At 43.3% G+C, this 26,408-nt stretch overlaps 1 long non-coding RNA gene across 1 annotated transcript; it reads right to left on the reverse strand.

The window, feature by feature from the left end:
* Nucleotides 1-1,967: 1,967 nt before the first annotated feature.
* LOC118493123 lies at nucleotides 1,968-17,624 on the reverse strand. Its single transcript, XR_004895090.1, has 3 exons — nucleotides 17,614-17,624; nucleotides 15,857-15,869; nucleotides 1,968-2,043 (listed from the first exon to the last, which is right to left on the reverse strand). It is a non-coding gene; the product is annotated as an uncharacterized LOC118493123 (long non-coding RNA).
* Between the last annotated feature and the right edge of the window lie 8,784 nt (nucleotides 17,625-26,408).

A 26,408-nucleotide genomic window follows, 5' to 3' on the forward strand; every position in this document is an offset into this window, starting at 1 on the left:
CCCATTTAATGTATTTATGTGAGTACAAACGCACAAGATCATTGGTTGGTACGGTAGATTGCGCTGCCTTCTTCAGTTGGTCCAACGTCTGATGTTTGAGTAAATTAGCCAGTGAAGAGGACAATGGATGGACTGACCGTTTTTAATTATTTCTTTCAGGTTTGTTTCCAAACTGTGTTATTATGGATCCCACGTAACTTCTAGGCAAGTCCCGCCCTACGAAGCAGCCCGATTGGTTGGGGTTAGGCATTGACCTCGAGTGGTTAAGGTTAGGATAGCCGATTGGTCAGGGGATAGGACCTGAACTAATCGGGTTACGTTAACTTGCGTAAGCATGGACGCCTGGCCAGTAGTAGTGTGTGAATGCTATTGAAGGGCGGGTCTAAACTACCTTTACATGTGTTACAGTAATGGAGTTAGTCTGTTTATTGTCTTTAAATTATTATTGTACTTTGTTTAATTAATAACAATGTCGTAAATGACGGCGCTGTGGCGAAATGGGCGCAATAGATTATGCTAACACAAGTCCCTGAAGATTTGTGACTATCTTGTTTATCTTTAAATAGAGTAACAATGTGTTCTAAGGAGTATGACTGTTGATGCTAATTTTTATTTTGTTGTAATTATGTAAGTAGTAATATACTGCACTTAACATGGCGGCGGTGGGCGTGGCCGGAAAGTGGGCGTAGCCTGGAAGCGGAAACCAACATTTTCGTCGGCGAAACCAAAATCCCCCGCTCTCCCTACTATGATGTAATCCACAGGGTGTTGGGGTTAAACCAGTCTAGTAGGGTGGTATCTTGATTTGGGGAGAATGTCCCCCACCTATCTAAATGATGTTATACGGGGCCACAGACATGTAATACTTGCTCCAATATAGTCTGATAATAGTTTGATGTAACTTTAGACCAAATACATAAATAAAAGGTCTGTCCACACATTCAACAATTACAGAAGCGTATTGCATTCACCATAGAAAAAAAAAATAGACACTTTATCCCGTAATTACGAGATCCTGATCTCGTAATATTGAGAAAAGATCTCGTAATTTTGAGAAAAGATCTCGTAATTTTGTAGCCTGGGTAAACCCTGACGAACTTGTGATCAACTGTACCACCGAGAGGTAACATTAAATTCAGCTGGGTTAAGTTAGCGTGATACTTCTAATGTAACTTTGTAGTATTAGTTAATGGACATGTCTTTGCTCGTAGATTTAAGGTTTGTAGATAACGGTTTTATGATTGTGCTTTTTGTTACTTTTGGTCTAAGTGGTCCGTCGGCAACAGAGGTGCCTAACTTTAGCTAACAGGCATGATTGAGTCAATGTTGGCGTTAGCATATAGCTAGTAAGTAGCCTAGCTAACAAGGGAGAATGTTTGATGTAACGTCAAACGCCTGTTAATGTGCTTGTTATGGGCAGTAGGGCTGCCACCTCTTAGTCGATTAGTCGACTAATCGGTCGTTTTGGTCTTAGTCGACTAAGATTTCTTTAGTTGATGACGCATTTTTTATGCTTATTCATGCTTAATTACTCATTTCCAAGAAACTTATGAGCACATTTCTGGTAAACACAAGATTTAAAGTGGTGCTTTTGCAGGATTAATTGTGGAGAAACTCAGTTTTACAGATGGTTAATTAACTACATTTATATTGTGCTTTTCTAGTCTTAACCACCTCTCAAAGAGCACAGCTCTATCGATTACTTATTATTCGATCAACTAATCAATTAATCGACAAAATCATATAAGTGTTAGTCGACTAAGAATTTCTTTAGTCGAGGACAGCCCTAATGGGCAGCTCTTTCTCCGCCCTGTTCTGGGTGTTTTTGTTCTCTGTTTGTCTATGTGTCTCTGTGTGTGTGTGTGTCGGTGTTTTTCCATCTGGAGTGCTGGAGGCGTGTACAGGAGAAAGTAGGTCAAGGGGCGTGGCCGATTCAAACCTGCACAGCCGTTTGTTCACAGCTGCAGCTCATCTATTAGAGTCATCCAGCAATACTTAAACCCGGGCTGATCACCCCTTTGGCGCCAGTTAGTTATCAACACCCTTGTGGTAACTTGGCTCTGAGTTCTCGTTAATCTCCAGTTTTGTGCTCACTGGTTTTTGTCTTGATTCTCTGAAGCTTATACTTACCTTGTGTTTTTGTGTAGAGACCGCTCCGACCTGCTGCTTCCTCAGAGAGTATAGTATGGGGTTTCTGTCACTTAAGAATGTGCTTTGATTGATGACTGACAGGTCAAGAGGTCACGACCTGTCAAAATTTTGATTGATGTTCGACAGGTGTTTCTGATGCAATATCTATTTACAGTACAGGGCAGAGACAGGAAATGCGTTTTTCAAACGAACCAATGAGAAATGAGGGCGACAGGAAATATGTAGATGATGGTGGTGGTAGATGATGGTTTTGAATGAGTTAAATATCTTTATCAGTATTTGATACACGCCTCATATAACTGAGAGAACTAAAAATGGTGAATGTTTAAGATTGTTAAATCCAATTGTCACTGCATTCAATGTCTTTTAATAATATAGGAATGAACCGCAAACAAAAAATTAAAGCTGACATCCCACGAAAATAATGTCCAATGGTAGTATTGGCATACTTGATCCAACAAAGCTTATTATCATTATATGAAATGGAACAGCTTAATAACTAATAACTTGGGTCAAATTAGGCTTTACATTTTGTAGAAAATGTTGACGGGTCTGTGCATGCATCGCTCTGGTTCGTATATCTGGTGCCCAGTGTCCTCTGCTTCTCCTGCACCCTCATCTGCTCCAAGTACATTACAATATTACAATATTGCAAAGGAGAAATTATTACACCATAAAAGTATGATTAAGGATGTTAAACCCTATATTTTCAGAACTTGTTTCTGCAGCTCTTTCTGTATGAACTTTAGACTGAGTGCTCACCAAAAGCAGCTGTCTCCCGCGAGCCAGAGGAAGGCGTCTCATTTCTGTGTCAACTGTTGTCTACTGGGCCTAAGGTCAGGGGTCAACCTCTGCTCTGATGAACATACACACACACACACACACACACACACACACACACACACATACACAAACATGTAGTCACATAGGCGCTGTATTTTACTTTTTACCCACGTCTCCATGTATCGTTTTCAAGAGCAAATGCAGCCCTCAATCATGTACGAGAGATCGCGCTCAATTTTCACACAAAAGACGGTGGTTAGGGCTGTTCATTCATTCACTGACGGCCAAGTGGAGAGGGTTGAAAAAGATGCAGACTTCACCACTTCAGTTCCCTGGTGAGTCATATATTATTAATGATTATTATTATGTTAAGGGTGTTGAAAATATTCTTTTTCAAGCTATCCTCTCTCTCTCTCTCTGTTCCTAACAGTTACCAGTGACGAATTCATAGACATTCATTTGAGTCAATCAGATTACGGTAGGTTGTTTTCTCAACTAATGTTTTATCAACAAAAGTTTATGATGTAGATAAAATAAATGACACAGATTTTCTGTTATTCGGCAGAGTCGATTGATCGTTGTATCAGAGCATATTACAATCCAAACCCTGCTGTCTTCTACGGAGATCTTGAAATTGAAGAAATATCTGAAACATCAAATCCACAGATCAATGCCCGGCCAATTATGCAACCAAATAGATCTATTGTAACAGTGGAGACCCATTTCAGACATCCTATACAACCACTGCTCTCAAGACAGGATCACTATAATGAAATTCTGCAAACGGCTCCTAATCACCAGACAGCTCCCCCTGAAATGACTGAGGGTAAGTTTTTATTTTAATATTATACCGCTTAATGTAGATGTATGTCATAAATGGTTTTTTACTTTGTTACTTTGTAATTTTTACTGGTTATGTTTTAAACAATGAATGTTAATTAGAGAGAGAGGCTTTAGTTAAAAACTGTATCAGCATTGTTTTTTAAAACTAACTGTATTGAACATACCATATCTATATACTCAGATAATCCCACCAACGCAGATGTTGAAACTGAAGAAATAACGAGCGAAGGAGAAGAAAATGCAGAAGATGTTCAAAGTTTGAATGTATCTGAAGAAGGCAATGACCGATCGATCATTCCTCCTGATATTGGACGAGAACCACTGGAGACCCTACAACAGGTGGACAGAGCTGAAGTCTTGACAGAGATACCTCATTCGGGCCCTTCTCAAACTCCTACCCCAATGACTGAGGGTAAGTGTATCTACATTATAACTCTTAAATGTTTTTACCGCCTTACATTTTAAACAATGAATATTACGCTGGTGAGAGAGAGAGAGAGGGAGGGTGAACCAGAGAGAGAGGAAGGGAGGGGTGTGTGTGTGTGTGTGTGTGTGTGTGTGTGTGTGTGTGTGTGAGAGAGAGAGAGAGAGAGAGAGAGAGAGAGAGAGAGAGAGAGAGAGAGAGAGAGAGAGAGAGAGAGAGAGAGGGGCGAGTGTGTGTGTGTGAGAGAGAGAGAGAAAGAGGGAGGGTGAACCAGAGAGAGAGGAAGGGAGGGGCGAGGGTGTGTGTGTGAGTGTGTGTGTGAGAGAGAGGGAGGGTGAACCAGAGAGAGAGAGAGGAAGGGAGGGGCGAGGGGGTGTGTGTGTGAGTGTGTGTGTGTGTGTGTGTGTGTGAGAGAGAGAGAGAGGGAGGGTGAACCAGAGAGAGAGAGAGAGAGAGGAAGGGAGGGGCGAGGGTGTGTGTGTGTGTGTGTGTGTGTGTGTGTGTGTGTGTGTGTGTGTGTGTGTGTGAGAGAGAGAGAGAGAGAGAGAGAGAGAGAGAGAGAGAGAGAGAGAGAGAGAGAGAGAGAGAGGGGTGAACAGAGAGAGAGAGGAAGGGAGGGGCGAGGGTCTGTGTGTGTGTGTGTGTGAGAGAGAGAGAGAGAGGGAGGGGTGAACAGAGAGAATGGTTTCCGGAGGTAACAACTTTATTAACATTGTTAACATTGTTAGCTAGCTTTATTGAATTGAACTATTCATTTATTTTATAATTAAATATATTTATTTACAGATGTATTTTCTCTGTTTTATGACAGAACCAGTACGGAGCCGCATTCGCAGAGTGAGGCGCAGTAGGGAGAGGACTCAACGAATCAGAGGTAATTTTTATCCATATATTTTATTATTATTTTCTGATTAAAATTTCTGATTAAACATTTTTTTTTTTTACGACAGAAGCAGCACTGAGGAACGTTCAAAGAGAACAGAGGGTGAGACGGGAGCGAGACCGTGAAAACAATTTGGACATCGCCAGATTGTTGTTGACCAATTTCCAGACAATTCTTCAGATATGTAAAAAGTTGTAAGGGGTGACATTTTTTATTTTTATTTATTTATTTATTTTTTGCTTTTTTATTTTTATATCACACCCAAAATGGAGCACGATCAACCCTGTATAATTCCGTTCCAATTACTTCAGGCTGTCGATGAATTAAATGAACCAGTAAATTACATACCAACCCAACTGCTTGAGGCTATCCGCGAGTTGAATAATTCAAACACAGAACCTTCTTTAAATAATACTGACACAGAACCACATCCATCAACAGACAATCAAACTGACCCTCCCAATGAAAATTACTTTCGACCTATAGAAGACGCTTTACAACAGGCTGAAAATCTGAACAATGACATTTTGTCAAGAAGACGCGATAGCTTCGGCAATTTGGAATTCCGTCAAACCTTTACCATGCCTCCCCTCGGAAATGTACCCGATCTAGCGCAATTTTATCAAGAGGTTTCGAGCCATTTTACAGGCTTAGCAGAGAGAGTGAGACCAGAGGTTAGACCTAATGACATCGTACAGGTCGAAATAATAGCTGAAAATGCTCAAGAACACGATATAATTCGAGTCAGTGAGAGGGGTGTCTACTTTCAGACCGTTTTTGAAGGGTTACTGGAACGGTTGATACAATCTAACCGAAATATTGACGACGAGTCCAATCTAGAATTCGTTATTCAAGTGGTGCGTAACCCTCGAGGTGGTGGTGTTAAATGAAAAATAAAAAAAACTTTGGACTGTGAAATCATTAATAAGAAAAGAAAACATTTGTATATAGTACACAACCGCAACAATAAACTATGCTTTGCCATCAGCCTCTGCTTATCAATCCTGATCTCACCGATATACAAGGTTCTGAGCAGGCTAGAGAATTTCAGCATCTCGCGGGTCTGAGCGATCAAACAGATGTAACCTTCAGTCAGGTCAATACATTTGAACAGATAGTAAAGCGCAAAATTGTAGTGTTTTACAGAGCCTCCGAGGATCGTGCTATCTCCCATTTTGAAACAGACTACCCAAAGTCTGACAATCCCGTGTTTTTATTCTTGCTTCAAGACCACTACTACGGAATAAAAAATGTTAAAGGGTTTTTAGGGGTTGATAATGTCTGTCATTACTGCTACAGAAGCTACTGTCAGAGTGAGAAACACTATTGTCCAGGTCACTGTAATCTCTGCCTAGACCCTGAATGCCCTAATGACTATACCAATCCTGTGTACTGTGCGGATTGTAATAGGACTTTCCGTACACACACGTGTTATGTTAAACACAAAAAGGCTAGAGCTTTGGCTGATTCAAACCTCAGTACATGTCAGAAGTTTCACAAATGTTCAAAATGTAAAAATCTTTTCGTCGCTTGTACAGAGCACAAATGCCCGCGTGAAAAATGTAGAGTTTGTGGGAACGGTACTAATGACTCTGAACTACACATGTGCTATATAAAGCCTCTGAAAGTAAAAGAACACACCCAAAATTTATTTTTTTACGACTTTGAAACATTTAGCAACAGGGCCGGCGAACATCGAGCATATCTTGTGTGTACAAAATCTTTACAGGGTGAAGAATGGCAGTGTTATGGCATGGACTGCGTCGAAAAGTTTCTCACAAAGTTCAGGGAACCTCGCTATCGTAACGCTACATTTATCGCGCACAATGCAAAAGGATTCGACAGTTACCTGATCCTAAAAAGTATGGTCCGTTTAGGAATGACACCGACGATTCTGATGCAAGGAAGTAAGATTTCAAGTTTCACTGAAACCGATTACCGGTTACGTTTTATCGACTCGCTATCTTTTCTTAGCATGAAACTCGCCGCAATGCCGAAGGCTTTGGGATTTGCAGACAAGTCCAAGGGTCATTTCCCGCACAAATTTAGCGCCCAGCGGCATCTAAACTACACCGGCGCCTACCCACCTCCGTCAGATTATGGGGTAGAAAACATGTCGGCGACTCTGCAAGAGGAGTTTTACAGATGGTACAGAGAGGTCTCTCAAGGTGTCTTCAACTTTGAAAAAGAGTCTGTGTACTATTGTAAAAATGACGTTGACATTCTCCGCGAGGGGTGCATGAAATTCAGAGAGCAGTTCATAGGCGAGACGCACGTGGATCCTTTTAGCTGTATCACAATATCCTCTGCTTGTATGAAGGTTTTCCAGACAAATTTCCTGCCTGAAAAGACACTCGCTGTCCCTTCGCCTGACGACTACAGGCGTCAATTCAAAAAATACTCGTGCAGCGCGATTCAGTGGCTGGAATGGGTGATGTATTCGAAAAACATTTTCATTCAGCATGCTCTAAACCGCGGGGAAAAAAAGATTGGTCCGTACTTTGTAGACGGATACGCCGTCATAGACAGTGTGCAGCATGCGTGGGAGTTTCAGGGATGCTTTTTTCACGGCTGTCCTACCTGTTTCAGACCTCATGATATCTGCCCTATGACAGGAAGCCCCTTTGAGGAGATGCACGCAGCTAGCAAGGAGAAATTGCATCAGCTGAGGGCTGCTCATGGCCTCCGTACGGAGGTGATGAGAGAGCACATTTGGACCGAAATGAAAAAAACACACCCAGGCGTGAGAGAGTTTATGAAGAAATTTGATTCTCCAGAACCTCTCTCTCCTTGCTCGGCCCTTTACGGCGGTAGGACCAGCGCTATGCGGCTACGCTACACCACAGCCCCCGGCGAAACTGTGCGCTATGTCGACGTTACCTCCCTGTATCCATACGTCAATGCCACAGGCTCTTACCCTTTAGGGCATCCGGTCATCATTCATAGAGACTTTGATGAAATCCAAAACTACTTCGGCTTGGTAAGAGCGGTCGTCTGCCCACCACGCGGCTTGTATTTTCCCGTTTTGCCTTATAAAACAGCTCAAGGTAAATTAATGTTTACACTGTGTCGTACGTGCGCGGAAACCAATAACCAGAACAGTTCATGTACTCGTGATGAGGAAGCCAGAGCTCTAACCGGAGTCTGGGTGACTGCAGAGTTACAAAAAGCCATACAGCTGGGGTACACTGTCTAAAATCACGGAGGTGTGGCACTTTGAAGCACATAGCAACGACCTATTTGTGGGGTATATACATACCTTTTTAAAGGGGAAGCAGGAGGCCTCAGGCTTTCCATCAGAGGCCGTGGACGATGAGAGTAGGCAGAAATACATCAGCGATTATGAGATGCATCAAGGCATCCGCTTAAACCCCGAAAAGATTGAGTCAAATCCGGCCAAGAGACAGATGTCGAAATCGTGCCTGTGCAATTTTTGGGGGAAATTTGCACAGAGAAGTAATTTGGTTCAATCCACGCTCGTCAAATCGCCCGAACACCTTTTCAGTCTAGCGTTTTCAGGGCAATATAACCTAAGACACGTGTCTTTCTTACCGACAAACAACAACGAGGATAACATAGCCTTGATTCAGTGGACATACAATGAACGTTGCTTCGTGCCTCCCGGACGAACCAATAACATTTTCATTGCGGCGTTTACCACGGCGTACGGTCGTCTGAAATTGTACAGTTATTTAGAAAGGCTGCAACAGAACGTTCTCTACACAGATACAGACAGTCTGATATATGTGACAAAAGAGGGCGAGGCACCTCTGGAGCTGGGTAATTTTCTCGGGGATCTTACCGATGAGTTGGACGGGGACACAATTCAGGAATTTGTAGCAGCGGGACCAAAGAGCTATGCCTACCAGACCAAAAACCAGAAAAAAGTGGTTATGAAGGTGAAAGGTATTACCCAAACTCGCGAGTGCTGCGAACAGATCAACTTTGATAGCGTGTCAGAGTTGGTGGAGGGCTACCTCAGGGGTTCTAAAGAAATGTCCCTTGAGACACCTCAACAGATTATTAAACGCAATAAAAAAGGGTTTCTGTTGAAAGACTCAACATTCCGGAAAAAATTTAGAGTAGTATACGACAAGAGGAGGTTATGTCCTGACGGTACAACGCTACCTTTTGGTTACTAGGGACGCATGATGGAAGAGATTGATTTTGATCCGAGGTTAAAGGTTCCATTTTCGTGTTTGATCGTTGGTCCCAGTGGATGTGGCAAGACGTATTTTCTGAAATCTGTACTGGAAAAATGTGAACGTGTGATGGATATTGTACCTCAAAACATTGTATGGATTTATACAAGTTACCAGCCCATGTATGATGAAATGAAGAAAATGAATAAAAAAAATAAGTTTGTCCAAGGCCTGCCTGATTCTTTTGAAGATACAAGTATGTTTCCTCCTGAGCAATCACATCTGGTCATACTCGACGATGTCATATTTCAGGCATCTGATCATCCTGAGGTGGTGAAAATCTTCACACAATACAGACATCATCGAAATATGAGTGTCGTGTTTCTAACCCAAAATGTGTTTCATAAAGGCAGATACAGCCGTACCATAAGTTTAAACAGCAATTATCTGGTGCTATTTAAAAATCCCAGAGATCAGCTCCATATTAGGGTGCTAGCTCATCAGATTTTTCCCTCACAGAAACAGTTTTTCCTGGAAAGTTTTGAAGATGCTACGAAAGAGCAACACGGTTATATAATCCTGGACCTCACGCCTTCATGCCCAGAACGTTACAGGGTGCGTACAGGGTTACTTCCCCACCAGCAAACGACGATTTACATACCAAAAACAAAGTAGGACGTCATTATGTCAGAGCGTATAAAACGGAATGCTCTGTTGCTGAAAGCACTGTACCACGCCACGCCTTCAAAACGTAAAGACATTTTGAAACACTGCTCGCCCGATTTTCTCCAAGCCTTGTGTGAGGTGGCTCTAAATCTGTTAAAAGGGAATCTGCCTGTATCGTCTTCTCAATACAAACAACTGAAACGTCAAAAGAAGATTATCAGGCTGCTGGCCGATTAAAAAAAACAGTTTAAAGCGTAAACATCAGGCTCTGAAAAAACAGATGGGGGGCTTTATCCTACCATTACTGTCGGCCGCCGTTCCAATATTGGGAAATTTGTTAGGAGGCCTGCTTCCAAAAAGATAATATGTCTCTGAGGGCTGCCAAGAAAATGTATTTGATTTCACCTCAACAGCTGAGCAAAATAACTAGACCAGAGCCATCCATCATACAGACGGCTGAAGATGATTTGAATGAGAAAATGAGCGCGGTACTAAATGACCCTGGATTGAATTCATATGAAAAAGCTAAAAGGTACGAAGCTCTGCTGCTGCGGTATCTCACTTTGCTTAAACAAAGTAAGAAAGATGTGCAGAAGGCTACTCTCAGCCTGCAACAGGATGCATCAGAATCTGAACACTCAGCATCAGCACCATCAGCACCTGCAGATGCAGCTGCTAGTCCCCATACCACATTGGATGACGCTGTGGACGAGGTGATAAAAAACCTACCCCCACGTGACCGTAAAAATGCCCTCTACATTTTGCAGAAATTAGCCGCAAGTGACGAGGGTTGGACATCGAGAGGTGAATTTATATATAAGGGAGATGTAGTAAAAGGCGCCCATATGCTTGACTTAATAAAAACCCTCTCACTGACCAATAAAAGAAGAGCCCAAACAACACCAAAAGGTTGGACTAGTTTCTTAAATACGTTGGATGGGTTAAACATTCCTGTATCCATGTTTAAAAATCCTCAAGCACGTGCGCAGTACAATCAGCTCAAAATGGCCGGAGATGCTTTTGAAGAAAAATCACAGCGGGAAAAAAGAAAAAAAACATTCCTATTATCACCGCGATGGTCAACTTCTGAAGAAAAATCACCGCGGGAAAAAAGAAGAAGAAAAACATTCCTATTATCACCGCGATGGTCAACTTCTGAAGAAAAATCACCGCGGGAAAAAAGAAGAAAAACATTCATATTATCCCCGCGATGGTCAATTTTGGATTAACGGCACCATACACTCATGTCATTTTCAATAAAATGTTTTATTAATCACAAGTTTATGGTTACAGAGTCTTTCTTACAAGTGGTAACAATCTCTAAACATGTCTAAAGAGCACACACTATGGTGAAAAGATTCTGAGCGGTTACGACTGACGCACCTTTGATATTTATTCACAAAATTAGATACCATACGGTCATTTTTACAGACATCATCGTAATACAGAGTCAGCATTTCTTTATATGATAAGCCGCAGGCCCGATGGCAGAGATAAAAAACACAATGCTGTCCACATACGGTAGACAAAGAATATATAGTATATTCTTTGAACGGTTTTCCAGAAACTGTAGAATGCTCGAGGGGTAATGAGCAAAATCAGGCGGGAATCCGTACGAGTCGAAAAAGGTTGCTGCGCCGTCCTCTTCCAACGTCAATCCAAGCCAATGTTCCCCGGGCATGTGGGATGGGTGAGTGTTGACGATAAAGTAAGCAGGTAGACGGTAGGTATGACTCAGCGAGGGTAGTTGATCAGAAGCCCACACTCCGTGAAATAAATGACCCATAAGATGATGCAACAGTCGTTCTAGTTGATGATTATCCATCTTTTTAATAATAATCCACCAGCACCTGTCTTTTAGCGTTGATCTCCAGAATGGAATCGTAGCATGCGTATACTGTGAGTGTTGTAGTGTAAGGCACCGGTACCCTAAATCTCATTTCCAAACGCAAATTTCCATTGGAAATGGGAGATAAGGCGTCGCTGTCTTCGGTCGCCCCAAGATTGAAGACAAACAGAGAATAACCTTGGTTAAAATCGCTGCGGTTGATGCTAAGAGGTAAATCCTTAAGATGTCGTCCTGTGGCAGTAAACATATTGTAAATTTCTCTGACTGAATTAAACGGTGACAGGTCCCGTCTCCCTACAAAAGAATCATGGTGCACCATGGCTAAAGCTAAATAGCGTGGCATAGCACCCAGAAAGAGATTTTCCTGGTTACATATCCTGGAATTTTCAGGGATGGAGTACGTTTTCACACTGACGCGCGAGAGCGGGTAGAGTGCATTTCCTTTCATCAGGGCGGCTGCGTGACCCAGGCGTACAGCAGGGGAAACGGTGACCTTTTTAACAAACAGGGAGGCTGATAATATCTTCAGGCTGAACTCTGAGTCACGAGCCCCCATAAGGCAAAACGCATCATTGCAACGAATAAGTTTAATTCTCAAATCAACAGAGTTTAATAACAGACGCTCGCAGAAAAAGATGTCGCTGTGGAGAGGTCCTAGCAACTCTACTTCCCCAGATTCTGCGCTGAATTGTGCTCTCTGGACTAATCCTTTGTTCGGTCCGTTAGTCACTATGATAGAATCCATTGACCCCGGAGTGTCTTTGTAAAACAGGCCGGCACTAAATTGACTCTTTAATGTGTCCTCTGAAAAGTTGAGTAAGGTTTCTATCATGGCTCTGTAAGGATGAGTGGCGCTGGATTGTGAAATCAATCTATCGCCCAGAATAACGTCGCATTGGCTAAAAATTGTATTGAGAGGATAATTGATGAGCACCACCGCTGTATCTGCAGGGATGTTTGCCCCATCCTTCTCTGTGATTTTAACTCGGAGGTGCAGCAACGTATCGTTCAAGTCCAAATACTTTTCACCATCTCCGGGTATAAAGAATTCAATTGGAGAGTTGTCGCTCAGTGCAGAGAGAGGTTGGTATTCTTGATATTTTTTATCTTCTACAGATAGTTGAGTCATGGGAGCTGAAAAGAGATCCAGTTCCGCCAGGGTGCACTCGGCTGATTTCTGATGTAAAAGAGCCATTGTGTACTGCGCTAAAATATGTCAGAGCTCTGAGCAGACTTCCTCCTCTTGGGTGCGCGTCTCTTGACTGATTTGCTCTTCTTAACCGCCGCACGTTTTTTAAATGCTGAGGAAACGACACGCTAACCTGGCGGGCGTTTCCTTGTTCTACGGGACAAGACCAAAATACCTCCCGAACCTTCTTGATTCTTATTCTCGGTCAGTTTTCCCATCACTCCTTTGACAGCATCCGCAGCAATGTTTGTAGCGGCTGTTTTAAGATGCGGTTTTGCCACAGCGAAACCTTTTTTCAGCAGAGGGGATACGAACCTGAACAATTTAGAAAAGATAGAGCCTATGCCTCTCCCGTACATCACCGGGGCTCTGTAAAAACCGGGTAAAGGTCCACCTACTTGACCTTCATAGTACGCTACAAAGCGCCGAGGATCTTCTTTGATATGTATCATCTAACGGGAACTTACAAAGAGCGTTGGACGGGTTTAAAGTGTAATTTCACAATTGTCTTTCCAAAAACAAAGTCTATGTTCCTGTTGCTATCGGTTTTAATTTCTATGCGTATGTTTTTGATGTAATTTTTAGACAAAGGTATATAATGTATCGTATTGTATCTGATGCTAGTCACGTCTCCAAAGTCACCTTTCACATTCACCACACGAAGCCGCGGTGAGTAGCTGTCGCCGACCGCTTGATACTGAATAATGTCGGTGTATACAAAGAGGTTATATACTCCCGCATTTAAATCACAAGGATAGGTAGACGGTCTCTTGGAGAGCGTCCACCATTCGGCAGGTTTTAATCCTAACCTGTAAGCCAACGGGGGATAGGTTCGTATTTTGTAAAGACCGTCGCCTTTGAAGTCGATGCATTTGGTTGCGCTGTTGAAAGAAGCATCAAAAGAGGGATCGTGCTTTTTGAGCGCCGGGGTCAAGTATTCCAGGAGATCTTTTGGCCGATTATAGTAAGCGCCGCGATTGAATTTCACGATCACCAGCGGTTGAGGTTCGTCTGTCACACGGTTCAGTTCAAAATAGCTCGAGTCTGCGGGTAAATTGTACCACGTACGAGGATATATGATTTCGCATAGACCCACCACCCATTCACCGCTCAGTTCAATCGGTTTAGCCAAATCGATTGTATAACAACTGCTGGTATTACTTTTAAATACTTCCTTACTGGCGTTGGAAGGCAGGGTCACGTAAAAACCCTCGGCGGTTGTGTGTTCCATGATTCTCTTTTGAAATCGAGTGATGGATTGGTCTTTGTGCACAGACTTTTTATATACTGACCATATCAGACAATTTAACCCAACTGTTGAACTTCTCTGGCCAGTTTTTTCATTGCACGAAAACTTGTTTTTCACCCTTGACGGTACGTCGTTTTAAGATTTTCTCCACTTGAAACATTTTGTTTGCGGCCATTTTTACTTTTTGCAACTCTGCTTCATAAAATGAACCCTCGATAGGTTCGCCGTCGTAGTCTTCTAATTTGTATACGGGGGGTGTACGAGGGATACGTTCCGTCACTGTAAAGACTTCGTCCGTAAAACTCTGTTCATATTTTTTATCAAACACGCCTCTCACCTTGGATAAACGTACCAGATCCCCCTTCTTAAACGTCATCTTTATTTTATTCCTGTGACGCGAGGAGAAGGTGCCGTACAGGTTGTGAAACACCTGATCGGCGTTCTCGGATGTTACATCCATTGGTGTCATTTTTATAGAGCTGTGATAACTGTTATTATAACTATCTACCAGGTCTGGTAAGACGTCCAAGTAATGTCTGGTGTTGCGAGCCGTAAAATATTTAAACATGCGAGATTTCAGGGTACGGTTATATCTCTCGATGACCGATGCCTTTAAGTCACTGGCCGTTCTAAAATGATTGATACCATATTTCTTCATGAGAGTCTCAAATTTCTTGTTGAAAAATTCTTTGCCTGCATCAGTTTGTAGCTTGGCGGGTATTAAGCTCTCTCGAAACACTGATTCAAACGCTTTTACAACCTCACCAGCCGTCTTCCTCTTCAAGGGACGCACATACGCTTTTTTCGAAAATACGTCTATGACGGTCAGTAAATAATTAAACCCATCATTATGATCAGCCAAGGCCTGCATGTCACAGAGGTCAGCTTGAAATTGATTTAAAGGTTTAGTAACAAACACTTTGTTTCTCTTGAAATGTACTCGGGCTGGTTTATGCAATGTATAAGCATCTTGTTCGGATAAAAAATCTTTAACTTTCTGAACACTGACTTTTTCACCAGTTTCATCCTGTACACCCTGACGGAGTCGTTGTACTCCTCCAAAGCTAGCAGGATGTAGAGGGTCGTAATACACTTTTTCCATCACCCGTTTCTCCGCCATCCTTTCCTCTGAGCTCTCTAATGTTCTCTAACACAACGCATGAGCAAGAATGACTCTTTATTCATTTTTTTATTCTTTATTTTCAAAAGATGGAAAAATACATATTTGAAAAACAAGTCAACTATAAAAAGTAGAAAAATATGTTTTTTTTTGTTTTTTTTTTCTGTTCAAAAGAAAAATACATTTCTTCACACAATATTACATATTTGAAAAACAAGTCAACTATACCATGCTTTTAAAAACCATTGTGATTTTTTTTTTTTTTTCCACTTACGATCCCTCGTAACACTCGGTGACCAAACGCAGTTGGAAAATTTTCACTGCATCTTGTCCTATCAAATTTTCATACATGTCTGTGATGGGATCAAAGATTTTCTTCACTACTTTCAGTTCATGTAGTAATGTCTCTGCCACTACCCGGACTCTGAAATCCTCGGTTTTGATGTTCCGGGCAAGTAACAAACGTTGAATAGCTGGAATAAAACGAGGTGTGATGAGTCTTTTCATCAGGCGGTAAAAGTTATCTCCGTAAAAGTCGTCCTCCAATGCTTCCAGACATGCGTGTTCTCGCTGACTAGGGTGGTCAATCTTACACCCATGACACTCAGAGCGTCTGTCCTTGTGAATAATCAAGTTGAGAAGATGGAAAACGGCCGATTTAATGGTGTCAATGAGCAGAGAAGAGACCCAGCCGTCAACCTCATCCTCCTGTTCTGGAGTAGAGCTCTCCTCCTGTCCATGTGGAGGGCTTTCCTTACCCTGTTCATCAGGAATTTCGTCCTCCATTTCATCATGACTTTCTTCATCTGATGAATCAACGCTTTCCTCTTCCACCTCCTCTGATGAATCATCGTCCTCTTCCGATTGAGCTGGCGGAGGTGTATGGGCTATCACTCCCTCATCAGAGTTCTGCTCAGCAGGGACGTCCCGAGACGGCGCCTCAGGAGAGACCGGAGAGGGTGGAGGGCATATCAGGCTTTGACTCTCCTCCTCCTCCTCAACTGAGAAGAGAACCCGAGGGGTAAGGGATCTCTTTGTCGATGAGTTGAACATCTTGTACGGTGTGAGGCTCCTCTGTCTTGCGTTGAACATCTTGTACATTGTAAAGAAGCCTGATTCAGTCTTTATAGTATCGTAAGGGGAGGCGTGGTTAGGAAAAGAGGAGTGGTTAGGGGAAGAGGTGTGGTTTGGAAAGTTCTGGGAAAAGAGGCGTGGTAAAGTTCAAAAGTTTAGAGTTTTTTTCACAACCAGCGTATTCTTCCATCCGCGACAGCGAAGGAAGAGGCCCGTAATCGTCTCCCTCACTTCCATCAGCCTGACCATCCATTCCAACGCTGGTAAGACTAACACGGTTCGGAATAAACCGCAGTCTGGATTAAATCTCTGCAAAACAAAAAGATCGCAGGCTCTCTTTGCTTCCGGAGGCTGTGATACCAGAGTGGCTCGGAAACACCAACGGCCGGAGGTTGTGGTTCCGGATGGCCATGTAGCCCCAAAGATGATTTTCATTTGAGTTAAGTCATAATCACTGGGGTAATTTTCAATTCTCGGGCGCTTTTCCTCAGGATTCTCTTCATCATCATTGCTACAAAGGTACACTTCCTCCTCCTTGCATTCTTCCATAACCGTTTGCGTCTCTTTATCCAGCGTAGCAACACTCTCATTCTCCTTATTAGGGTTACAGGAAAATTGTAGCATCGTCTTCATCACACCCCAGTCGTCAAAGGTCATTTTCACCATGTCGGTTGAGGGACACAATTTTTCCCCTTCCTTCAGCCGATAAAAACAAAGTTCACCTTCTTCATACTTGAACACATAACCCCACGATCCAGTCATCCCACTCGCCTGTAGAGACCATTCCTCCTGCAGAGATACCGACGGAGGCATCTGGGTACGACATAGGTACAATGTACATTTCTTCGGAGCGCCCGGAGCCTCGAGACCTTCTTGATATATCGTTACAGGAGTCTCACAGATCAGCGAAGAGGACCATGTGTTAGGACCAGTCCTTCCTCGGTAAGGACTAGATGGAGAGCAGGACTCTACATCATACATCTTAGAAGCAGTAATATCATTCATTGCTGACATAGCGAGTAGCAAGCTAGTATCCTGTTGAGAATCAGGAAAGAACTCCTTTAACCTTTATATGCTTGAAACAAACTTCTTTTTTAACCCTACCCATCTATTTCCTGTCACCCTCATTTCTCATTGGCTCGTTTGAAAACCGCATTTCCTGTCTCTACCCTGTACTGTAAATAGATATTGCATCAGAAACACCTGTCGAACATCAATCAAAATTTTGACAGGTCGTGACCTCTTGACCTGTCAGTCATCAATAAAACCACATTCTTAAGTGACAGAAACCCCATACTATACTCTCTTTCCTCCGCTGTGCCTACTAACCTCCAGCCTCACCACCCAGCCCAAATCCTCCACCTGTGGAAACTACTCGAACTCATCTCTGCCTGTCCGCCTCGAGTCTCATCCACCTTGGATCCTCCTCCCTCGGCTCGCCTCGGAACTCGGACCAGCCAGGAGTCTCCCTGCTCAGACATTACCCACACTGTTCCACTGAGTATTATTTTTGTTCATTAAAACCTTTACAGACTACTCTCGCTGTCTGTGTGTGTGAAATCTCTGCGTTCTGGGTCAGAACAATCCTTAACAGTGCTTTTTGTTACCTTTGGTCGACGTGGTGTTGGCTCCGTGGGCAACAGAGATGCCAAACTTTAGCTAACAGGCATGATTGAGTCAATGTTGACGTTAGCATATAGCTAGTAGGTAGCCCAGCTACAAGAGAGAATGTATGATGTAACGTCAGCTTAACCTGTTAATATTATGCCTCTCTTAGGTCGGTTAGACACCGGATGTGTCGCTCGAGCGTGTCAGCCGCGTGGCGTGTCCGTTTATATTTCGGCTCCCATGTTAACAGGTTAGAGCTTACACACGTGCCTGCTAGAAATAGAACCAACGCCTATTTTTCACGCGAGACGCGAGCGTGTTGGAAGCGTTTCCAGGCAAAATAGAATAGGAAAATACAGTGAGGAAAATAAGTATTTGAACACCCTGCTATTATTTTGCAAGTTCTCCCACTTAAAAATCATGAAGGGGTCTGAAATTGTCATCGTAGGTGCATGTCCACTGTGAGAGACATAATCTAAAAAAAAAAAATCCAGAAATCACAATGTATGATTTTTTTTTAACTATTTATTTGTATGATACAGCTGCAAATAAGTATTTGAACACCTGAGAAAATCAATGTTAATATTTGGTACAGTAGCCTTTGTTCGCAATTACAGAGGTCAAACGTTTCCTGTAGTTTTTCACCAGGTTTGCACACACTGCAGGAGGGATTTTGGCCCACTCCTCCACACAGATCTTCTCTAGATCAGTCAGGTTTCTGGGCTGTTGCTGAGAAACACGGAGTTTGAGCTCCCTCCAAAGATTCTCTATTGGGTTTAGGTCTGGAGACTGGCTAGGCCACGCCAGAACCTTGATATGCTTCTTACAGAGCCACTCCTTGGTTATCCTGGCTGTTGCTTCGGGTCATTGTCATGTTGGAAGACCCAGCCTCGACCCATCTTCAATGCTCTAACTGAGGGAAGGAGGTTGTTCCCCAAAATCTCGCAATACATGGCCCCGGCCATCCTCTCCTTAATACAGTGCAGTCGCCCTGTCCCATGTGCAGAAAAACACCCCCAAAGCATGATGCTACCACCCTTCACAGTAGGGATGGTGTTCTTGGGATGGTACTCATCATTCTTCTTCCTCCAAACACGGTTAGTGGAATTATGACCAAAAAGTTCTATTTTGGTCTCATCTGACCACATGACTTTCTCCCATGACTCCTCTGGATCATCCAAATGGTCATTGGCAAACTTAAGACGGGCCTTGACATGTGCTGGTTTAAGCAGGGGAACCTTCCGTGCCATGCATGATTTCAAACCATGACGTCTTAGTGTATTACCAACAGTAACCTTGGAAACGGTGGTCCCAGCTCTTTTCAGGTCATTGACCAGCTCCTCCCGTGTAGTTCTGGGCTGATTTCTCACCTTTCTTAGGATCATTGAGACCCCACGAGGTGAGATCTTGCATGGAGCCCCAGTCCGAGGGAGATTGACAGTCATGTTTAGCTTCCTCCATTTTTTAATGATTGCTCCAACAGTGGACATTTTTTCACCAAGCTGCTTGGCAATTTCCCTGTAGCCCTTTCCAGCCTTGTGGAGGTGTACAATTTAGTCTCTAGTGTCTTTGGACAGCTCTTTGGTCTTGGCCATGTTAGTAGTTGGATTCTTACTGATTGTATGGGGTGGACAGGTGTCTTTATGTAGCTAACAACCTCAAACAGGTGCATCTAATTTAGGATAATAAATAGAGTGGAGGTGGACATTTTAAAGGCAGACTAACAGGTCTTTGAGGGTCAGAATTCTAGCTGATAGACAGGTGTTCAAATACTTATTTGCAGCTGTATCATACAAATAAATAGTTAAAAAATCATATATTGTAATTTCTGGATTTTTTTTTTTAGATTATGTCTCTCACAGTGGACATGCACATGCATAGCAGGGTGTTCAAATACTTATTTTCCTCACTGTATGTTTATGTCATTTAGACACGAATGCATTAATAAATGACATCTTGATGTTTGAAAGTCTCTAGGTTTTGACATCAATGTAGATATAAATGTAATAAAAAAATTCAGAGAAAAGATTTTCAAATATTGCACCTGTCATACAGAAGGAAATATTCTGTAACATATTTTGCAGTCAATACTGCCGACGTTGTCTTGCTTTAATGAAATCAGTAAGCTATATATTTATGTTTAACAACTCTCTCCCCATACGTGGAACAAGCCGATATATAAAGGGTAGGATAGGCTACAATAACAACATAGTGTGTGTTCTGAGTGACGGTCCAACATCAGATAGGCTATATAGGCTCTTTACAGCTACACTAAGTTGTTATAAACAGACAGCCCACCATTTGTCAGAGTTTGAATGTGTCGGCGCTATGTCCCGAGATCAGCCCTCCCTGTACCTAGCAGCAGGAGCAGCGCCGCGTCAGACACGCTTCTGGTGTGTAGGACACAGAAAAATCCACCAGGATTGCACTTTTTTTCTCAGGAGTATTTATACTTTTATATACAGTGTTTTCCAAAAGTATATTTTAACATTAAAATTTCACAATTTACACCAAGAAACATTTAGCCACCATAGGCAACGATATGATGATGCATTATTACACATTTAATTCCAACAAATAAATGTGATATTTTCTTACCAAAATTAAATCCTATTTGGTAACACTTTCACCCTGTATATTGCATTATGTTATGTTATTCATGGATGCTGTTGACTAGTTATTAACTGCAGGGTATTATTATTATTACTACTACTACTACTATTAGAAGCCCCATCAGTCAACTTCTAATAACTAGGCAAGAGCATCCACAAGACACTTGACCTCATAATTCATTAGCAGTCAAAGTCACATCCATAATACTTTGACTGTTGATTAAGAAAGCATTGTGTGTGTTTATGAGTTTAGTCATAAAGCATTAAATGTAGTAGAATTCACTATGAATGTGCTCATAATATATATACACATATACATATATGTGGTCTTCATAGACAGTTCAACATAATAGAGTGCATTTGATTTCTGAAGGAACTGACTACTGGACTGCTAGATATTAAGTTAAGTACAGACTTTATTTGGGTTTTTTGCTGCTTCTTGTACTTTTCTACTTTCTACTGCTGCTGTGTGTTCTTTGCTTGATTGGTTGTGTTGTTAGGCATAATTTTAGAGGATTTTCTTAAAGTGAAACTAGTTAGTGTAAAGTGTGAATTTGGGGAGTGGAGGTTAACGACTCTCAGGTGCTTTTGACTGATTAGCCAGGGTGTGGCCTCCCCACCTGTAGCCAACACCAATCACCTCCTTGGATTTACTGTTGGCAATTGCGTGAAGCGGCAGCCTCATCGGACGAAGACTCGGAGGACAAAGACAAAGGAGTCTACGCAGGAGTCTTCGTGGGAGGCTAAGTGGGCTTAACCTTATCTTTATCTTATCTTTATCTCACTTAACTGCTCGGTGTCTTCATCTGGAAATGTGCTGCTTCTCCATTCCTGTCCATGTTTCCTCTCGGAGATACTACAAACCACGCATTAGCTCGCAACATTTCCGCAACCCCACCTCTCTTACCTATCCCACCCGTTCCACACACATTCAACAGCTTGTTGCAGGTGGCCTGTGGAACTGCCAGTCTGCCACTCGCAAGACTGAGTTCATCTCTGGCTTTGCCAGCCTGAAATCCCTTGACTTCCTTGCTCTCACTGAGACCTGGATCACACCGACCAACACATCCACCCCTGCTGCCCTTTCTTCTGCCTACTCTTTCACCCACACACCAAGACCTATTGGGAGAGGTGGGGGGACAGGCCTACTCATTAACCCCAAGTGGAGATTTTCTCTCTACCCATTGCCACAGTTCACTCCACAATCTTTTGAACTTCATGCTGTCACCATAACCCATCCGGTACAACTAGTCATCATTGTTATCTACCGCCCACCAGGTCCTCTGGGATAGTTTTTGGAGGAGCTGGATGTCCTTCTTTCAAACATCCCTGAAACTGGCCCTCCGCTGGTACTTCTGGGCGACTTCAACATCCAGACAGAGAAGTCAGCTGCCTTTTCTCACCTTCTCTCTTCTTTTGCCCTCTCACTCTCTCCTTCACCACCCACTCACAAAGCTGGCAACCACTTAGATCTCATATTAACCAGAAACTGCTCTACAGCCAACCTCACTGTTACTCCACTCCATACCTCAGACCATTTCTTCATCTCTTACTCTCTCCCGCTCTCCCAAGCTCGCAACCATATCTCAAGAGACACCATACCTGTCCGCCGTAATATTCGTTCACTCTCTCCTTCTTCTCTGGCGGCATGTACTTTATCAACCCTCCCTCCATCCGACTCTTTCTTACTCATGTCTCCCAATGATGCCACAGACACTCTCTTCTCTACTCTATCCTCCTCTCTCGACTCTCTCTGCCCTCTTACTTCACGACAGGCTCGCAAATCCTCCCCAGCTCCGTGGTTATCTAACTCAGTACGTGCTGAAAGATCAACTACTCAGAAATCTAAACACCCAGATGATCTGCTTACCTATCAGTCTCTTCTTTCCTCCTTCGCTGCCTCTATTTCTGCAGCCAAAAGCTCTTTTTATCAAACCAAAATTGAATCCTCTTTCTCGAACCCCAAAAAACTTTTTTCCATCTTCTCTAACCTCCTAGATTCCCCCAGTCCACCTCCTCCCTCCTACCAACCCACTTTGTCAACTACTTTGTATAAAAGATAGATGACATACGCTCTTCATTTTCAACCACACCTCCTGAAATCACCTTACCATCCATCACTTCCAGTACTCTTTCCTCTTTCACCCCTTTATCTCCAAACCAAATTCTTACTTTGATTACCTCTGCCCGCCCAACCACCTGCCCCCTGGATCCTATCCCTTCTCACCTTCTCCAGTCCATTGCTCCGGACCTCCTTCCTTTCCTCACCCATCTCATCAACATCTCCTTGTCAACTGGCTGTTTCCCAGATGCCCTCAAAGAGGCAAGAGTGATCCCACTGCTCAAAAAACCAACACTCGACTCCTCTGATGTAAATAACTATAGACCCGTCTCCCTTCTTCCATTTCTATCTAAAACTCTTGAGCGTGCCATTTATAATCAACTCTCTACCTATCTCCACCAGAACAACCTTCTTGATCCCCACCAGTCTGGCTTCAAGGCTGGCCACTCAACAGAAACTGCCCTCCTTGCTGTCACTGAGCAGCTTCACATCGCTAGAACAACCTCTCTCTCTTCCATTATCATCCTTCTGGATCTTTCTGCTGCCTTTGACACAGTGAACCACCAGATCCTCATTTCGACACTCCGAAATCTGGGTACCAGGGTACAAGCGGCCGAAATGGGTTTCCTCAGGAGGGTGGCTGGTGTCTCCCTTAGAGATAGGGTGAGAAGCTCAGTCATCCGTGAGGAGCTCGGAGTAGAGCCGCTGCTCCTTCGCGTCGAAAGTAGCCAGTTGAGGTGGTTCGGGCATCTGGTAAGGATGCCCCCTGGGCGCCTCCCTAGGGAGGTGTTCCAGGCACGTCCAGCTGGGAGGAGGCCTCGGGGAAGACCCAGGACTAGGTGGAGGGATTATATCTCTAACCTGGCCTGGGAACGCCTTGGGATCCCCCAGTCGGAGCTGGTTAATGTGGCTCGGGAAAGGGAAGTTTGGGGTCCCCTGCTGGAGCTGCTACCCCCGCGACCCGAGACCGGATAAGCGGACGAAGATGGATGGATGGATGGATGGAAATCTGGGTGTCTCAGGCTCTGCGCTCTCATTACTCACATCTTACCTGGCAGACCGAACCTACCGGGTAACCTGGAGAGGGTCTAGCTCAGAACCTTGCCCACTTAAAACTGGGGTTCCTCAGGGATCAGTCCTGGGTCCCCTCCTCTTCTCTCTGTACACCAACTCTCTCGGGTCTGTCATTCAGTCGCACGGCTTTTCTTATCACAGCTACGCAGATGACACCCAACTAATTCTCTCCTTTCCTGAGTCTGAAACTCAGGTAGCAGCACGTATCTCGGCCTGTCTGACTGACATCTCTTCTTGGATGTCCACACACCATCTGAAACTCAACCTCGACAAGACTGAGCTCCTTTTCCTTCCAGGGAAGGGCTCTCCTACCCAAGACCTGACTATAACAATTGACAACTCTATAGTAGTCCCCACCAAGACTGCTAGAAACCTGGGTGTAACACTTGACGACCAACTCTCCTTCACTGCTAACATTGCTGCAACCACCCGATCGTGTAGATACATGCTGCATAACATCAGAAGGATACGTCCCCTTCTAACACAGAAGGCGGCTCAGGTTCTGGTTCAGGCTCTAGTCATCTCACGTCTAGACTACTGCAACTCCCTCCTGATTGGCCTGCCTGCATGTGCCATCCAACCCCTGCAGCTCATTCAGAATGCAGCGGAATGCAACCTCCCCAAGTTCTCTCACACTACACCTCTCCTCCGCTCTCTTCACTGGCTACCAATTGCGGCCCGCATCCGCTTCAAGACACTAGTACTTACGTACAGGGCCACGAACGGTTCAGCACCCGCTTACATCCAGAACATGGTCAAACCATATACCCCAACCCGCCCACTTCGTTCTGCATCAGCCAAACTGCTGGCTGCTCCCTCACAGCGAGGGAGAACTAATCACTCAACGAAATCCCGACTGTTCACTGTCCTGGCTCCCAAATGGTGGAACGAGCTCCCCATCGATATCAGGATGGCCGAAAGCCTACACATCTTCCGCCGAAGGCTAAAAACGCATCTCTTCCGACTACACCTTGGATAATAAAAAAAAAAAAAGATCTTGAACTTGCACTTTCGAACCTGCACTTTCATATGTCTCTTTGTAGCTTTGCCTATTTAAAGCTACTGTATTTGCACTTACTACTTGTGGTCTGGAGTTTGAACCTTCACAGTTGAAAGCACTTAATTGTAAGTCGCTTTGGATAAAAGCGTCAGCTAAATGACATGTAATGTAATAATAGCAAAAAGAGAAACAAAAGGTAAAAAAGTTGCAAACTAAGCAGTCCCGCTGTAATTAGTTCATCATTGTGTCAGTAGTTGGAAACAAGCCTTTGTAAACCTGTATGAGAATTTCTGTGTTTTCCTACAGCTCCAAATCTTTTCTCCACATTCACAAACTTTAATAACATTATATCTTGCAGACTATAAAGGCTAACAGGCCTTATAAAACCACAGACCTTTTACTCCACAGATTGCACGGTGCAGGATATCTTCAAATTCAACATGAGCAGAGCCTAATTACAGCCCAATTTCTAACTTCCTAATGCTAACGTTATTCAATGAATGGGGCTGCTCATCAGTTCAATTTGTTCTAAAAACTTCTAATGACGAATACCTTAGCTAACATAATAATTCCTAGGGAAGTATAGTCCACGTTATTGCAATGAGAGTGGAATTACCTTGTCTTGTTGCATCTGGTTAATGTTTTGTTCAGCAACACCTCGCTTTCGGAGAAAATCCCACAGACCATCATGTTGGTGTGGCGTTTGCTCCGCCATTCCGTTTCCCGCTGCAGTGACCGAACAGTGAAGAGAGGCATAACATTAACAGGTTAAGCTGACGTTACATCAAACATTCTCCCTTGTTAGCTAGGCTACTTACTAGCTAACGCCAACATTGACTCAATCATGCCTGTTAGCTAAAGTTAGGCATCTCTGTTGCCCACGGACCACTTTGACCAAAAGTAACAAAAAGCACAATCATAAAACCGTTATCTACAAACCTTAAATCTATGAGCAAAGACATGTCCATTAACTAATACTACAAAGTTACATTAGAAGTATCACGCTAACTTAACCCAGCTGAATTTAATGTTACCTCTCGGTGGTACAGTTGATCACTGCCGTGGCCTACTGACAACTAGATATGCCGCCTTCCAGGTGTTTAAAATTATCTCCTAATTACGAGATCAGGATCTCATAATTAGGAGATCTTTTCTCAATATTACGAGATAAGGATCTCGTAATTACGAGATCTTTTCTCAAAATTACGAGATCTTTTCTCAATATTACAAGATCAGGATCTTGTAATTACGAGATTAAGTGTATTTTTTTTTTCTATGGTGAATGCAATACGCTTCTGTAATTGTTGAATGTGTGGACAGACCTTTTATTTATGTATTTGGTCTAAAGTTACATCAAACTATTATCAGACTATATTGGAGCAAGTATTACATGTCTGTGGCCCCGTATAACATCATTTAGATAGGTGGGAGACATTCTCCCAAGCTTTTGTCTGAGGGGTGACCCACCCACTGTCTTGAAAACACCTAGTTTAACTAGTTTTTTAATACCATTCAAATCAAGATACCACCCCACTAGACTGGTTTAACCCCAACACCCTGTGGATTACATCATAGTAGGGAGGGCGGGGGGATTTTGGTTTCGCCGACGAAAATGTTGGTTAACCTTAACCACTCGAGGTCAATGCCTAACCCCAACCAATCGGGCTGCTTCGTAGGGC

This window comes from Sander lucioperca, chromosome 14, assembly GCF_008315115.2.
Source record: "Sander lucioperca isolate FBNREF2018 chromosome 14, SLUC_FBN_1.2, whole genome shotgun sequence".
Classification (NCBI taxonomy): domain Eukaryota; kingdom Metazoa; phylum Chordata; class Actinopteri; order Perciformes; family Percidae; genus Sander; species Sander lucioperca.